General features: G+C 43.5%; 1 long non-coding RNA gene across 1 annotated transcript in view; it reads left to right on the forward strand.

The window, feature by feature from the left end:
* Positions 1 to 17,416, forward strand: part of LOC117352680 — a 239,166-nt gene that overhangs the window by 177,303 nt on the left and 44,447 nt on the right. Inside the window, exon 2 of the long non-coding RNA XR_004537757.1 lies at positions 3,563 to 3,684. This is a non-coding gene — a long non-coding RNA (uncharacterized LOC117352680). The remainder of the gene's footprint in view (positions 1 to 3,562; positions 3,685 to 17,416) is intronic.

Below are 17,416 nucleotides of genomic sequence, written 5' to 3' on the forward strand. Positions count from 1 at the left end.
CCTTATGGTCCTGAAAGGGTTAACAAATGAAAAATATGCCAACATAGGGTTACCAGAAGTCCGATTTCCCCGGCCATGTTCTCCTTTTGAGGACATGTCTGGGGGACCCGACGGCTTTTCAAAACCCGCCCTAGCCCCACCCCCACTGCCCGTTCTCATTGGGCAGAAGCGCATCTGCCAGCTCTAACCTGGTCCCATCGCATTGTCAAGATATCCACAATGAATATTCATGAGTTAAATTTGCATGCAGTTGAAGCAGTGCATTCAAATCTATCTCATGTATATGCGTTGGGCCAGATTCTGTCTATGTTGCCTAAAAACAGTCTAAAGCGCGCGAGGACAAAGGCGCGCCGACAACCGAGCGCGGACAACTGAGCGCAGGACTTCTTCGCGCTGAAGAAAAACCGTATTTTAAAGGGGTCCAACGGGGGGTGTTGGTGTGGAACCCCCCACACTTAATAGAGATCGCGCTGGCGTTGTGGGGGTTTGGGGGGTTGTAACCCCCCCTCATTATACTGGAAATTTAACTTTTTCCCTGTTTTTTAGGGAAAAAGTTAAGTTTTCAGTATAATGTGGGGGGGGGGTTACACCCCCCACACACCCCTAACATGGCAGCGTGAGGCAGTGCGATCCCTATTAAGTAGAGTGGGGAGGGTTCCCCCCACACATCCCCTTTAAAATACGGATTTTCTTCGGTGCGATTAAGCCCTGCGCTCAGTCGTCTGCGCTCAGTTGTCGGCACGCCTTTGTCCTCGCGCGCTTTTGACCCATCACCGAATCACGCTTAGCGCCGCCTAAGCAGTGTCGGGTGTTGTTGGACACCTTAACGTTTAGGTGCATCATATTTACGTCAAGGATTTCTTGGCCTAAATGCTTTCGCCTAAGTCAAAAACAGACCCCTAATTCCAAAACACACCCACAATCCACTCCTAACCATGTAGCTGCTTTGGACAAGGTGCTTATCTTTTAGAGAATAACGCCATTGTAGGTGCCTAACTTTAGGCGAACTTTATAGAATTCTCCAGATTGTGAACAGCCTGAAAACCCGATGGGATTAAGTGCGCCCTGAGGACTGAGTTGGGGAAGGCTTGCTTACAGCCTTGGGTTTATGGTTCAAAAGCGAAAGATGGTTCTGTGCTGCTGTGTTTATTCCCTACTGTACACCGGTTCAATCCAGTTGTGGGACTAGCCCCCGGATTTTCTAACCGGCACCCAAGATGGCAGCCGCCTTAAAGGCAGCCGCTGATCATGTGTCAATCATGCAACAGCACCTGTTAGTATTGCAGCAGGGGAATCCCCAATCACTGATCCAGCAGGGCTCCCCATTACTGCAGATTCGGGGAGTCCTACCGGCTCAGCTGATTGTGGAACCCCCTGCTGTGATCAGCTGAACCGGTAAGGAGATCCCCATTTCCTTTTTCCCTCCCACCCACCGATTCCCCCAGCCACAGTCCCCCTCCAGATACTCTACATCCCCCTGACACTCCCCCCAAACACCCTGAAACCCCTCTATACACCCCTGACTTCCCCTAGCTCCCATCCTTACACACCTCTGTACCTTCAATGAAACATCATCAGGATGGATGTCCACTCTCTCCTGCCAATAGGGCCGCCTCTTCAAAACAGTGGGAGTGGATTAAGACCCTGATTGGCTTAGAGCCTTAGGTCCCTCCCAATGCATCCCAAAATACACTGGGAGTGGCTTAGGGCCTTAGGCCCATCCCAGTGCATTCCAAGATGGGCCTTTTAAGGTGCATCAGAGAGATTCTGTGATGTGGATACCACGAAGGCACTTCCACCCTAACTGGTTCTTTTGGCAACAAAATCTTCTGCCACCAATCACAGAACTGAAAATGATGACTGCTAGAGAAGGACATTGAAAAAGAGCGATCTCACTCTTGCCCACATGTTTATACTTCTTATTGAATATTCTGCTTTGCGTAAAAAGTTACATTATACTTTGGGATTGAGCTATTTATTGTATACAGTGCTCTCCCGGTCATTCGCGGGTGGCGATTCGCGGTCCCAGGTATTCACGGTATTTTCTGACCACAAATTACCGGGCAGGAGAGGGCAGCCGGAGCGCCGGCGAGTCAAGGAAATCACTTGCGGTATGCTCCGACCGCCTCTTCCTGCACTAAAGTCAGGCCTCACCAATCAGGAGCTGCATGTCAAAGCAGGAAGAGGCGGTCAGAGCATACCGTGTGTGATTTCTTTCACTCGCCGGCGCTCCGCCTGCCCTCTTCTGCCTCTCCGGCTGCCCTCTCCTGTCTCCCCCACTAAAAACCGTATTTGCGGTTTTTCAACATTCGTGGGGGTTCCTGAAACGGAACCCCCGCGAATATCGGGGGAGTACTGTACTCATATATTTCTACAGACCTTTGCCTAGAATTCTGAACGCTCTCCCAGTTGTCTACCTGCAGTTAAAGGCTCCACTGATCACTGTAAAACCCACATATCTATTCCTCTGCCTATTCCTGCATCTCTGCTCACCGCTTAAGACAGGTCAGTTGGAGCCAGAACTGTCAGGACATTACAGGGATAGATACCAAATGTTATTCATTTGGAAAGTGTAAGCTGAACATAAGAATTGCCGCTGCTGGATCAGACCAGTGGTCCTTCGTGGCCAGCAGTCCGCTCACGCGGCGGCCCTTAGGTCAAAGACCAGTTCCCTGAGTCTAGCCTTACCTGCGTACATTCTGGTCCAGCAGGAACTTGTCTAACTTTGTCTTGAATCCCTGGAGGGTGTTTTCCCCTATGACAGACTCCGGAAGAGCATTCCAGTTCTCCACCACTCATTGGGTGAAGAAGAACTTCCTTACATTTGTACGGAATCTATTCCCTTTAAACTGGATTTATTTAGGTCAATTTAACTGAGACTAGCCTTACCTGTGTACGTTCTGGTCCAGCAGGAACTTGTCTAACTTTGTCTTGAATCCCTGGAGGGTGTTTTCCCCTATGACAGACTCCGGAAGAGCATTCCAGTTCTCCACCACTCATTGGGTGAAGAAGAACTTCCTTACATTTGTACGGAATCTATTCCCTTTAAACTGGATTTATTTAGGTCAATTTAACTGAGACTAGCCTTACCTGTGTACGTTCTGGTCCAGCAGGAACTTGTCTAACTTTGTCTTGAATCCCTGGAGGGTGTTTTCCCCTATGACAGACTCCGGAAGAGCGTTCCAGTTTTCTACTACTCTCTGGGTGAAGAAGAACTTCCTTACGTTCCTACAGAATCTATCCCCTGAAGCAAGAGTTTAGTAGAGTTTAAGTTGTTTGGAGATTTTCTTTTTGTGTTTTATTCAATACATTATGGGCCCTTTTACTAAGGCGCACTAATTGATTTAGCGTGCACTAATCGATTTAGAACGTGCTAATCATTAGCATACGCTAAATCTATTAGCACATCCTAAATTGGCTAGTGCATTTTAGCAAAAGGATCCCTAAATTAATGATAGGAATTATAACTGAACTATCATTGGAACTATTAGTGGTCGTAATGGTATTCTTATAGTTATTATTTTTCATGTGCTAAAGCAAATAAATCATTTTATTTTTCCAGATCGGAGAGTCAGTTTCTGTTACTGTTCTACGAGGGAGGGGCATTGTTCAGGATTCAAGATCAATCAATGCTAATCTCTCTGTGTACGTCAAAAGCAAAGCCACCGTAAATCTGCTTCTGAGGTATGAAATCATTCTGACAGCTCAAGTCAACTTATGAATATCTGATCTAATGTCACTGCAGGCTGCATAAATTCACTTTAGACTTTCCAAAACTTACACCCTTAACTCCAAGGAAGTTGAACAGAGCGTCTGTTATTGACTGAATGTTTTATAGATAATGGATGACGCTGGCCAAGATACACGTATGCACTATGCACACACGTATGCACTATGGACAGAGCAGTTATTTTATTCACAGGCATGCACAATCAGCAGTTTGTCATGAAGGACATATATAGTACCGTATTTTCATGCATATAATGTGTGTGTTATACACGATTTTACATTGGTGCTGGTGCCGGTGCCCAATCGGGTAAGAGATGTTTTGCGGTGCTGGGGGGGATGTAGGATCGCGGGGGAGGGGGGGGGTGACGCGAGTGGGGGGGGGAGGATAACGGTTCGCAGGGGGGATGCCGATCGGATTGAAAAAAAAAAGTTGTAAAACGCGGGTAAGCGAGCGGGGGGGAGGATGCCGGTTCGGAGTAGGCGGGAGGAGGTTTTAGCATGCGCGGTATACGCGTGTGCGCGCTATATTAAATTTTTTTTTACATAATTTTGTGTTCCCCGCGCGCTATACCCGTGTGCGCATTTTACACGGGTGCGCGGTATATGGGTGAAAATACGGTACATATTTATACTGTATATGTGCGTTCTACTGTTTCATAAACTGTCATGAAATGTATGTACATTCAGTATAGAGCAGTGGTCTCCAACTCCAACCCTTTGCAGGGCCACATTTGGGATTCGTAGGTACTTGGAGGGCCGCAGAAAAAATAGTTAATGTCTTATTAAAGAAATGACAATTTTGCATGAGGTAAAACTCTCTATAGTTTATAAAACTTTCCTTTAGCAGTTAAAAGGAAAGATATATAAACTATAAAGAGTTTTACCTCATGCAAAATTGTCATTTCTTTAATAAGACATTAACTATTTTTTCTTTGGCCCTCCAAGAACTCTATTTTTTCTGCAGCCCTCACATTTAAAGTTTAATATCTTTTCTTTCTCAAAACTGGCACATTTCAATCTATAACTGGCACTATATTGAAAATAAAATCATTTTCCCTACCTTTGTTGTCTGGTGACTTTATTTTTCTGTGCTTTCAACTATGTTTCCAGGGCCTTCTTGTCCTTTGACTGTTTTTCTCTCCTGCCTTGCATCCATCTTTGGCATTAACTTAATGTTCAATTTTTCTGTTTTCTTTTCAAAATCTGCGTTTCCATGTCTTACCTTCCCTTCCTATCTCTCTCTTCTTCCGTCCTATTTCCATGGTCTGGCATCTCTTTCCTTCCTTTCTCTCCATCCCTCCTTCCTTCCTTTCCCCTGGTCTGGCATGTCTCCTTCCCTTCCCCCATGCCCTGGCATCTCTCCCTCCCCCTCCATGGTCTGATATCTCCTTTCCTTCCCTCCCTCCCATGAACTTGGCTTCTTCTCTTGTTCCTCTCCTCTCCCTTCTCCTTCCTTCCCTCTCTTTCCCCAATTGAGTGCAGCAGCAACAGAAGCAGCATTTCCCTTCCCCCTTTCCTGTGCAGGAGAGGCATTTCTCTTCCCCTTTCCCTCCCTCTCCCTTTTCCTGTACAGCAGTAGCAGCATTTCCTGAGGGTCCCCCTTTCCTATGTAGCAGAAGCATTTCTCTTTCCTCTCCCCTTCCGTTCTCTTCCTGGTGGAGCAGCAGCGTGTCTGGCTGTCTCGTTCTGTTCAAAGCCGCGGGTGGCGGCTCCTTGCGAGATCCGCGCCTGCATCTGAAGCCTCTCTGATGTTGTGATGTCAGAAAGGCTTCCGATGCAGGAGTGGATAGCACGAGGAGCCGCCAACCCGTGGCTTTGAACAGAACGAGCCGGCCAGACACGCTGCTGCTCCAAAAGGAAGGGAATGGGGAAGAGAAATGCTGTTGATCGTGTCCAGACCGTGGGCCGCAAATACACCTGGAGAGCCACATGCGGCCCATGGGCCGCGTTTTTGAGACCGCTGGTATAGAGGCACTTAGAAACACAGATAAATGAAGGCAGACAAAGACCGAGGGCTAGCATTTTTAGCGCACGCTACCCGAAAAACTACCACCTGCTCAAGAGGAGGCGGTAGCGGCTAGCGCATTTTAGCGTGCACTATTCCGCGTGTTAGGGCCCTAACGCACCTTTTTAAAAGCAGTCCCTCCCTTAGAGATCCAATGTATGTGTCCCAAGCTTTCTTATACAGTAATGTATAGTTTGTTAAAATATTTGCTCTACAGCCTTTCAAATACGTGTCAAAGCGGTTTATAGTCTAAATCAAAGTGGTTTACAATCAGATACATTTTTCACCTCCTCCACGTAAGAATCGTCATACTAGGTCAGACCAACGGTCCATCTAGCCCAGTCTTCTGTCTCCACAGTGGTCAATCCAGGTCCCAAGTACCTGGCAGAAACCTAAATAGTAGTAACATTCCAGAGCCGAGATTGTGATGTCATAATGCCTCATTCCACCAATGCTTAAAAGGCAACCTCATCAGTGATGTCACAATGGCTCGAATGTCCTATACTTGGCTCACATAAAAATTGCCTTACTGGGACAAAGCAATGGTCCTTCTAGCCCGGTATCCTGTTTCTGCAGTGGCCAATCCAGGAGGGAGGGAGGAGGGAGGGTTCTTGAGTGGGCAGACTTGTTGGGCAGTTGGCCCTTTTTTGCCGTCATACTCTATGTTACTATACCCAAATAGTAGCAACATTCCATTCTACTAATCCCAGGGCAAGCAGTGGCTCTCCTCATATCTGTCTCAATAGCAGACTATGGACTTTTTCTCAAGGAACTTGTCCAAACCTTTTTTTTAAACCCACTTAACATGATAAAGGGGATGCAACTCCTCTCATATGAGGGAAGACTAAAAAAGTTAGGGCCCTTCAGCTTGGAAAAGAGACGGCTGAGAGGCGATATCATTGAAGTCTACGAAATCCTCAGTGGAGTAGAACGGGGACAAGTGGATCAATTTTTCACTCCGTCAAAAATTACAAGGCCTAGGGGACACTCGATGAAGTTACAGGGAAATACTTTGAAAAGCAATAGGAGGAAATGTTTTATCACTCACATAATAGTTAAACTCTGGAACGCATTGCCAAAGGTTGTGGTAAGAGCGGATAGCGTAGCGGGGTTTAAAAAAAGTTTGGACAATTTCCTGGAGGCCATATGTTTTGTACTATAATAAACTCACTTTTATCCCAGGTTGAAGTGTACATTTCCTTCCTCACTTTTCTTATCATTATACATTTTGTCGTGCGGTTGTTTTTGCTTTGTTTCTTCCAGAAAATGTAAAAGCATAGGCGCTTGCAATCTGTTCTTCCATAGACAACTTTTGTGTTCACCTATCCTAATTTTAAAAAGGACATTAGTAGAAATGTTTTTTTTTTTTATATTACAGTTTAATTTGACTTCTACTTCCTGAGTGATATCTATATATATAAAATCGGAGGTATGTATGTATGTGCCGCGATCACGCAAAAACGGCTTGACCGATTTGAACGAAACTTGGTATGCAGATCCCTCACTACCTGGGGTGATATGTTCTGGGGGTCTCGCGGCCCACCTGCACACGTGGGAAGGGTGGGTTCACCCAATAATGTATATGTTCTTGCTCCTGGAGGTGAAACTAAAAATGTTGTTTATAATCAAGTTTTGTGTTAGTTGTATTGTATTCATTTTGTCAAATATTTCACATTATAATTTGAATATTGTACTTTTTATAAAGTAAAAAAATATTTTCATTCACCACTAGAAAGTATCTTTATTTGAATCCATTTACAGTGTTATTGCTATAATTAAATACTCGTGCAACGCCGGGCCATCAGCTAGTTTGCTATATAATAAAATGCGGGAAAGGGGAAATATCATAGATAGTGTGGTGCAGTGGTTAAAGCTATAGCCTCAGCATCCTGGGGTCATGGGTTCAAACCCACGCTGCTCCTTGTGACTCTGGGCAAGTCACTTAATCCCCCCCACTGCCCCAGGTACATTAGATAGATTGTGAGCCCACCGGGACAGACAGGGAAAAATGCTTGAGTACCTGAATAAATTCATGTAAACCGTTCTGAGCTCTTCTGGGAGAATGGTATGGAAAACAGAATAAATAAAAATACCTAGGATAGAGACGTTTAAATACCTACATAATGTAAATGCGCATGCATCAACCTAACGGATGTAGCGGTATATAAGAAATAAATTACATTACATTACATTACATCAAATATTGACTCAATAAACTGCAGAACTAAGTTTAGAACAATCAAGCCATTGTGACATCACTGATGAGGTTGGCTCTTAGGCATTGGTGGAATGAGGCATCATGACATCACAATAGCAACTCTGGTTCCCAGAGACTGAAACTCTTCACACTAAGGGGGAAAGTAGGGCTGCTCTTAAGATTTGTCATTTTACCATTAACTTGTGCAATGAGACCTAATATCTGGGATTAATAGTAAAATAGCACTTTCTTAAGAGTAGCCACATTAATAACTGTGATGCTTCCTGCTATGACCGATGCCTTATGACATGAAATTGTGATCACCCATGGTAAAGACTTTTCTATTTAATCATCTAATTACCTTTCATGTCACTGGGCAGCTTTTACATTCTGGGATTACATTTCGATTTAGCCAATAGATGAATGAAATAGGAAAATAAATAAAGTTTTTTGCTGTAACTTTCTATGGATTTCAGATCTACAAGATAAATGAATTCTGAATGATGTTCTTTAGTTGAGTCTGGCAAATGGGATTTTCTTATTGAATAGTTCAGTAAACCTGAAATCCGAGAGCTATGGTTCGCCCTAGCAAAGATTTTTTTTTTTTTTTCCCCCAATTCAATTCGATTGATTTTTTACACATTTGCCTACCGTATTTAATGTTCCCTCTGTTGTCTTGTGGAGCTCGGCGCAGTAGGAATCGTACATGTTACATGAACAAAGATGAAATTCTGACTACTTTTATACAGAGCTCTGATGAGTCAAACTGTGGGCTCCTTTTACAAAAAGTGCGCTGGGGTTTTTAGCGCACGCGCGCTGCAATGCCGCGCACGCTAACCCCGCGCTACATGGAAAATACTAACGCCAGCTCTATGGAGGTGTTAGTGTGCAGCACGCGGGGCAATGTAGCACTCGCTAAAAACGCTAGCGCATCTTCGTAAAAGGAGCCCTGTGTATCGCTTCCATAGACAGCTTGGCACGGGTTTAAATATGTAGAATCCCACCATCTGAATCACAGTTTCACTTTGTCCTTCCTCAGCATATTTGCCTTCTGTATTCTGACTTTGTCTCTTTAATGCAACCTGAGTTCTCTTCCTCCGCCAATTTTATATCCCTGAAAGCCCTTTCTCTCCCCCCACCCCTCCCCCATTAGAAGTATATTGCTGTAAACCTCTCTTATTCTCATTGCAAGTATCTTCCTGTAAACCGCTTTGATCTCTTGTATCCTGTTGTAAACCACTTTGTAGTTCAGTATCCTGATCTAAACATTTGTTTCTTGTTGCAAACACTACGTTTTCTCATTGCATGTATCTGCTTGCAAGCCGCCCTGAACTTATGTATCCTGTTCCAAACATATGTATCTTGTTGCAAAAATATGTTTCTTGCTGTAAATATCGCATACTCTCATTGTACAATTCTTGTTGTAAACCGCTTTGAACTTATGGTATGGCGGTATATAAGAAATAAAATTATTGTTATTATTATTCATTTTTTCTCCTTTTTTACTATGAATTTTTTTTTTTAATTCTTTATTGATTTTCCAAATATTAAAGTGCAATACCCAAGTATATAAACATATAATAAATCAAGAAAAGCACATTCATCTTACAGACATACATGAGCAGCCATTTTATCCCACCCAAAGACTAATCAATAAAAACACAAATACACAGATTCTTTCAATAACCTTTCCCTATTTAAAATAGTAATGCAATCCCACCCTGGATGTATATACTCAAAGGGCTAAAAAAAATAGCCCCCCTCCCACCCTCCCACCCTTCCCTGGATGTATGCTCACGCATACTACTTATGGGGAATTTAGGAAACACCTAAAAACATATCTGTTCCTGAAGTATTTAGGCAACTAACCTGTACAATCCTACTCCACAATAACTGATCTCTAGCATTGTTGATAACTAGCTTCTAACCTTGTTAATTCTAATTAATTTGTAACATCTTTTAACCATTGTAAACCGCATAGAACTTCATGGTCCTGCGGTATATCAACTGTTATTATTATTATGTGGAAATAAACAAAAATTAAAGAGAAAAGACAACTATAATGAAGTAATAAAAGACGTCAACGGACCCCAAACCAGTTTAAATAAATTACTATGTCCCAACATGTCAGCAATCATTTTTTCATACCTATAACTTGAGCATAAATTTGCCCACCAAAAAGGAAAATTGAGGCGATCATAATTTATCCAATTACAAATTACCATCTGCATGGCTATCCCAGTCATAATTAGGAAAAGCCAGCCTTTATAGTGGTCCATAGGGGGCTTAATATGCAATAATGTTACTCATATGTCAATGGAATTGATGAATCCAGTATGGTATTAATCTGTCCCCATATTGACTTCCAAAAGTTGAGTATCAAAGGACAATAGAACAACAGATGATCCAGTGTCTCAATGTCTAGATGACAGTGCCAGCATCTAATAGATCTAAAACTGTCCAACCTGTGTAACTTAACAGGGGTCCAAAAAAAATCTATGTAACAGAAAAAAACCCAAACATGTTTGTCTCATAGATGCTGACGCTGTACATCTCATTCTCCAAGTCCAAATTCGTGGCCATTGAGACGAAGAAATACTATGAATACAAAACTCTGTTGCACGATGGCTTATGGGACTGGCCCGATATGAGCCTCTCCTATTTTGAAGAGCTTGCACTGGTTATCCATAGCATTTCGTACTCAATCTAACGCTCTGAAACTCATACACCAGGGTGCTTACGATTTGTCGACTGAATTTTCGAGGCAGAGTTGAGGTGGCATGGCATTCCATAAAGTTAGAGCTCCACCTGGCCGATTTACAATGCTAAAAATGAAAAGTTAAAATAAATTTTGTAGGGGGGTGGAAATGTGAACATTAAATAGGCAAATTACAAATACGAACATGAGCTTGAGGGGAAAGGGGGAGGGGAACGTTAATAATTACATCATCAAAAACAAATTAATTAAAGGGAAAAGGGGGGAGAATAAAACACCAGGAATGGGGATCGCTTCTTAAATGCGGTTCATATTTATTTTGCTAGCTACTGGAAAGGAAATATTTAGACGCTATGGTATGCGTCTTGGAATAAGAAAGTTTTTAGTTTAGTCTTGAATCTGTCGAGTGAATTTTCGAGGCGGAGTTGAGGTGGCATGGCGTTCCATAAAGTTGGAGCTACAATGGAAAAGTTAGCCTATAAAGACAGAAGAGCAAAATAAAAGGAACCATACACATATATACAATCTGAAACATATAATTACAAAATAAGCATGGAGTATGTGCACAATAAAATACCAATATGTACAGTACATATAAATACATAATAAAAAAACAACCGTGTTGGGGTCCAGTTTATATTTTTATGCCTGCCTTATTTCATGTTCATGATGTATGTTTGTTGTGGATATATGATGTTTTAATAAACTGATTGTCCTCACAGCGGTTTGACTTTGTGTCCCTTCCCCACTCCTTTCTCGTTGTTATATCCTTCACGTGGGGTTGTGAACCCAACTACACCACAATCCGGAAAAAACTGAACACCTACCTCTTTGACACTTGAACATCTCAGATCTTCCCCTGCCCAAATGTCTTCTCCCCTCCTCTCCCTGCCTTTCTCCGCTTCCTCTCACTTCCCTTTGTAAGTCGCCTTGAGCCTGCTTAGGTATGTACAATGCAGAAATAGAAGATTCGATTCGATTAGAAGATTGGCCATATCTGGTGTTGAATTCCCAGCCTCAGCGCCACCTGCTGAAGTCAGCCTGGCTAACTCACACGGTTCGAATATTGGGCCCCGAGCGACTGTGTCTTTCACACATAGCCTCACATTTTGCCTGGCTTTTCAACCCCTAGGGACTTAAGCAAGTAGGGCCCTGCCATGATTGCCTGCACAGGGACCTTGGGGTGATAGTGTCTGAAGATCTAAAGGTGAAAAAACAGTGTGACAAGGCAGTGGCTGCTGCCAGAAGGATGCTGGGCTGTATAAAGAGAGGTGTAGCCAGTAGAAGGAAGAAGGTGTTGATGCCCCTGTAGAGGTCATTGGTGAGGCCCCACTTGGAGTATTGTGTTCAGTTTTGGAGACCGTATCTGACGAAAGACGTAAGAAGACTTTAAGCGGTCCAGAGGAGGGCGACGAAAATGATAGGAGGCTTGCGCCAGAAGACGTATGAAGAGAGACTGAAAGCCCTGAATATGTATACCCTAGAGGAAAGGAGAGACAGGGGAGATATGATTCAGACGTTCAAATACTTGAAGGGTATTAACGCAGAACAAAATCTTTTTCAGAGAAAGGAAAATGGTAAAACCAGAGGACATAATTTGAGGTTGAGGGGTGGTAGATTCAAAGGCAATGTTAGGAAATTCTACTTTACGGAGAGGGTGGTGGATGCCTGGAATGCGCTCCCGAGAGAGGTGGTGGAGAGGGAAACGGTGACTGAGTTCAAAGAAGTGTGGGATAAACACAGAGGATCTAGAATCAGAAAATAATATTAAATATTGAACTATGGCCAGTACTGGGCTGACTTGCACGGTCTGTGTCTGTATATGGCCATTTGGTGGAGGATGGGCTGGGGAGGGCTTCAATGGCTGGGAGGGTGTAGATGGGCTGAAGTAAGTCTTAACAGAGATTTCGGCAGTTGGAACCCAAGCACAGTACCGGGTAAAGCTTTGGATTCTTGCCCAGAAATAGCTAAGAAGAAAAAATTTAAAAAATTTAAATTGAATCAGGTTGGGCAGACTGGATGGACCATTCGGGTCTTTATCTGCCGTCATCTACTATGTTACTATACCCCTCTACATTCACCATGGGCTGCCCTTTTGTTTCATATGATGATTTTTTAGGAAAAAGTTGAAAACATTTTTCTTTTTCAGAGTTTATGCATCGAGTGATTAAGGCAGGGATGCACAACCTTGATCCTTGCCAGGCCAGGTTTTCAGGATTTCCCAAATGAATATGCATGAGATCAGTATGCATACAATGGAAGCAGTGCAGGCAAAAAGATCTCATGCAAATTCACTGGGGAAATCCTGAAAACCCAACTGGATTCGGCACTTGCGGGCCGGAGTTATACAGCCCTGGATTAAGGCGAAACATTCTGTTTTGGTAAGTTGGAGCTTGACATTCACTAAGAATTCAAGTTGTTTTCCTGGGGGAATTCTGCACAAATAATTTGAAAATTCGGCAGACAGCATTTGAACATTCTGCCCAAACTGCAGTAAAAAGTGGCCGTGGCACGTCTTTACATGGGCCATTCTTGTGGGCTAAGGTCATTTTTCTCGCAGGGGTGAAATGGCTGATTCTGTCATGTTCACATTAATAAAAAAATCAAGAATGGGGAAAAATAAATACCAAAAAGGTATCAATGCAGGAAGTAGAAAATCTATATGTAATATATATTAAAAAAAAACACACACTTCCCAAAGATATAAACTGTATTATTTTGAAGTCAAAAGCTATACATATGGTTGGATTTTCACATTAATGGCAACGTGCTAATTTCTCCATTAGCAAGTGAACCAAACAAAGCGAGGATCTTGCCTTACGATAATACTAAACCAAAGATCGCAAAGTCCCTCCTTGAGGGCCGCAATCCAGTCACATTTTTATAGGATTTCCCCAATGAATATGCATTGAAAGCAGATCTCATGCATATTCATTGGGGAAATCCGGAAACCCCGACTGGATTGCGGCCCTCAAGGAGGGACTTTGAGACCCCTGTACTAAACCAAAGAAAAAGGTAAGAGGGATGTCCTTCCAGCTAAGATTTTAATACTTGAAAATGCATGCTGTCCCACGCATTTATTTATTCAATTTTCCATACTGTTCTCCCAAGGGAGCTCAAAATGATTTACATGAATTTATTCAGGTACCCAAGAATTGTTCCCTATCTGTCCTAGTGGGCTCACAATCTATCTAATGTATCTAAGGCAATGGGAGGATTAAGTGACTTGCCCATGGTCACAAGGAGCAGTGTGGGTTCATTTTTCAATTCTATCAGCACTCTGGGATGTATACCATCTGGTCCAGGCAATTTGCTACTGTTTAGTTAATCAAATTGACCTATTACATCCTTGGCTCCCTTCTGACCTCACTTCCTGGTCGCAGGACCAGGATGTGATGTCAGAAGGGAAATGCGGCCGTTGCGAACAGTAGGTGGAAGATGCTTCCTTTGCTGGTAAACATTTCAAGAGGTACATGGGGGTGGAGGTCACTGAAGTGGTGGAATGAGTGAGGGGCACTCAAGCAGTGGGGAAGAGTAAGGGCACACGGTATGGCAATGCAGGTCACCACTGCCACGGGCATTACGCCAATGATGTCATAGGTCAATTTGACAAACTGAACAGTAGCAAATTGCCTGGACCAGATGGTATACATCCCAGAGTGCTGATAGAATTGAAAAATGAACCTGTAGATCTATTGTTAGTAACTTGTAATTTATGTTTAAAATCCAGCATGGTACCAGAAGATTGAGGATGGCCAACATAACACTGTTTTTTTTAAAAAGGGTTGCAGAAATGATCTGGGAAATTGTAGACCGGTGAGTCTGATGGTGTCAGGCAAAATGGTAAAGACTATTGTAAAGACAGAATGACAGAACATAAACGTAAGCATGGATTAATGAGACAAAGCCAACATGGATTTAGTCAAGGGAAATCTTGCCTCACCAATCTAGAACATTTCTTGAAGCAGTGAATAAACATGTGGATAAAGGTGAACCGGTTGATATTGTGTATTTGGATTTTCAAAAGGCGTTTGACAAAGCACCCTATGAAAGACTTTTGAGGAAATTAGATAGTCATGGGATAGGAGGTAATGTCCTATTATGGATTAAGAGCTGATTGAAAGTAAACAGATTAGGGTTAAATGGTCAATATTCTTAATGGAGAAGGGTAAATAATGGTGTTCCCTAGTGGTCTGTGTTAGTACCACTGCTTTTTAACATTTATCAGTGATCTAGAGCAGGGGTGCCCAACGCGTCGATCGCGATCGACCAGTAGCTCAGGAAGGCAACTCGAGTCGATCGCACTCGTGTTGCCGTCCTGATCTACGGGCCGATCAGCCTTCCTCTCCAGTGTTCTCCCTAGGGCCTTTTAGCTGGGCGGTCCGCCCAGCTGTCATCTGCCGCTGCTGAACATTAAAAAAAAACCCCAAAAAAACGGCTTGGAGATTTCAGCCCCTAGCGAACTTATGCTCCGGGCTCTAACGTGTACGTGCAGGCTTCTCTTCTCTTCCCTCCGAAACCGGAAGTTATGTCCAGGGAGGGGGGGGGGAGAAGGGAAGCCTGCATGCACATGTTGAGAGCCCTGAAGCAAGCGTTCGCTACGGGCTAATGCGGGAGACAGGTTAGTGAAGCATTTGTTCTTGTTCCTGCCGGGTCCTGCCTACTTTCTGTTTCCGCGAAGGCAGGACCCGGCAGCATTTCCCCCAATAGGTTGATCACGATCTTGGGCTGATCAGCCTTCCTCTTCCCGACAGCAGAATTGACGTCGGGGAGAGGAATGCTGGTTGGCCGAAGCAGGGAGAGCTTGGGGCCTGTTATTGGTGGCGTTTGGGTCCTGGTCCCCGATGGTAATGGCAGTGGCTTGGGGGAGGGCAGGGAGAAAGAAAGAAAAAGGGCAGGCAGGGAGACAGAAGGAAAGAAGAGAAACAGAAAAAAATGAAAGGGAGGCAGAGAGAAAGAAAGGGCAGGGAAGAGGAAGGAAAAGTTGGGGGGAAGGAATGAGGTCTGGAGGAAAAGAAGCATACAGGCTAAAAGAAGGGAAGAAAGATTGTATGCACAGTCAGAAGAAGAAAGTGCAACCAGAGACTCATGAAATCACCAGACAAGGTAGGGAAAATGATTTTATTTTAAATTTAGTGATCAAAATGTGTCTGAATTTATATCTGCTGTCTATATTTTACACTAAGGTCCTCTTTTACTAAACCGCAATAGAGGTTTTTAGCGCAGGGAGCCTATGAGTGTCGAGAGCAGCGCTGGGCATTCAGCGCAGCTCCCTGCACTTACAAACTGCTATCGTGGTTTAATAAAAAGGGAGGGGGTATATTTGTCTATTTTTGTATGGTTGTTACTGAGGTGATAGTGCTTAGAGTCATCTGCTTTGACCTCTTTGAAAAACCCTGGAATAGGAATGATGATTAACATTTTCTATGCATACAGTGTGCTTTGTGTTTTTTTTAAATTTTATTGTTGGTAGATCATTTTGACTTGGTCATTTAAAAAGTAGCTCGCAAGCCCAAAAAGTGTGGGCACCCCTGATCTAGAGATTACCATTTATTTAGTTTAAAAAGTTCTACCCCACCTACAAACTACATAGAAACATAGAAATAGACGGCAGATAAGGGCCACGGCCCATCTAGTCTGCCCACCCCAATGACCCTGCCCTGCCTTTCTCTGTGAATAGATCCCACGTGTCTATCCCATTTGGCCTTAAAATCAGGCACGCTGCTGGCCTCAATCACCTGAAGTGGAAGACTATTCCAGCAATCAACCACCCTTTCAGTGAAAAAGAATTTCCTGGTGTCCCGGTGCAGTTTCCTGCCCCTGATTTTCCACGAATGACCCCTTGTTGCCGGGGGACCCTTGAAAAAGAAGATATCTTCTTCCACCTCGATGCGGCCCGTGAGATACTTGAATGTCTCGATCATGTCACCCCTCTCTCTGCGTTCCTCGAGTGAGTACAACTGCAACTTATCCAGCCGTTCCTCGTACGGGAGATCCTTGAGTCCCGAGACCATCCGGGTGGCCATTCTCTGGACCGACTCCAGTCTCAGCACATCCTTATGGTAATGCGGCCTCCAGAATTGCACACAGTATTCCAGGTGGGGCCTCACCATGGATCTATACAATGGCATAATGACTTCAGGCTTACGGCTGACGAAACTCCTGCGAATGCAACCTATGATTTGCCTTGCCTTGGATGAAGCTTGCTCCACTTGATTGGCAGTCTTCATGTTCTCACTGACGATCACCCCTAAGTCTCGTTCTGCTTCAAGTTCTTGTTAAGATCTCGCCATTAAGGGTGTAAGTCTTGACTAAGTGGATGACAATATAACATACACGACTGAAATATAGCAAAACAATCTCATAACACATTTTCATAAAAGCATATCAACAGAGAGCTAAAATAGCCTTCCCAATAATGCTAATAAAAAGTCTTAACAAATAATAAGGTTTTAAGTTGTTTATTAAAAGAAATTTTGTCCCTACTAGTGAGATAATTAAATTTGTTGATGACACAAAGTTGTTCAAACTCGTTAAATCATAAGAGGGTTGTGAAAAATTGCAAGAGGGCCTTGTGAGACTGGAAGACTGGGAGTCAAAATGGCAGTGACGTTTAATGCGAGCAAGTGCAAAGTGATGCATTTAGGGACCCGAACTATAGCTATGTGATGCTGGGTTTTGTGTGAGGAGTCACTGCCCAGGAAAAGGATACGTTGAAACCCTCAGCTCAGTTTGAGTTGGTGGCTAAGAAAGCAAATAGAATGTCAGG

Source organism: Geotrypetes seraphini, chromosome 1 (genome assembly GCF_902459505.1).
Source record: "Geotrypetes seraphini chromosome 1, aGeoSer1.1, whole genome shotgun sequence".
Classification (NCBI taxonomy): Eukaryota; Metazoa; Chordata; class Amphibia; order Gymnophiona; family Dermophiidae; genus Geotrypetes; species Geotrypetes seraphini.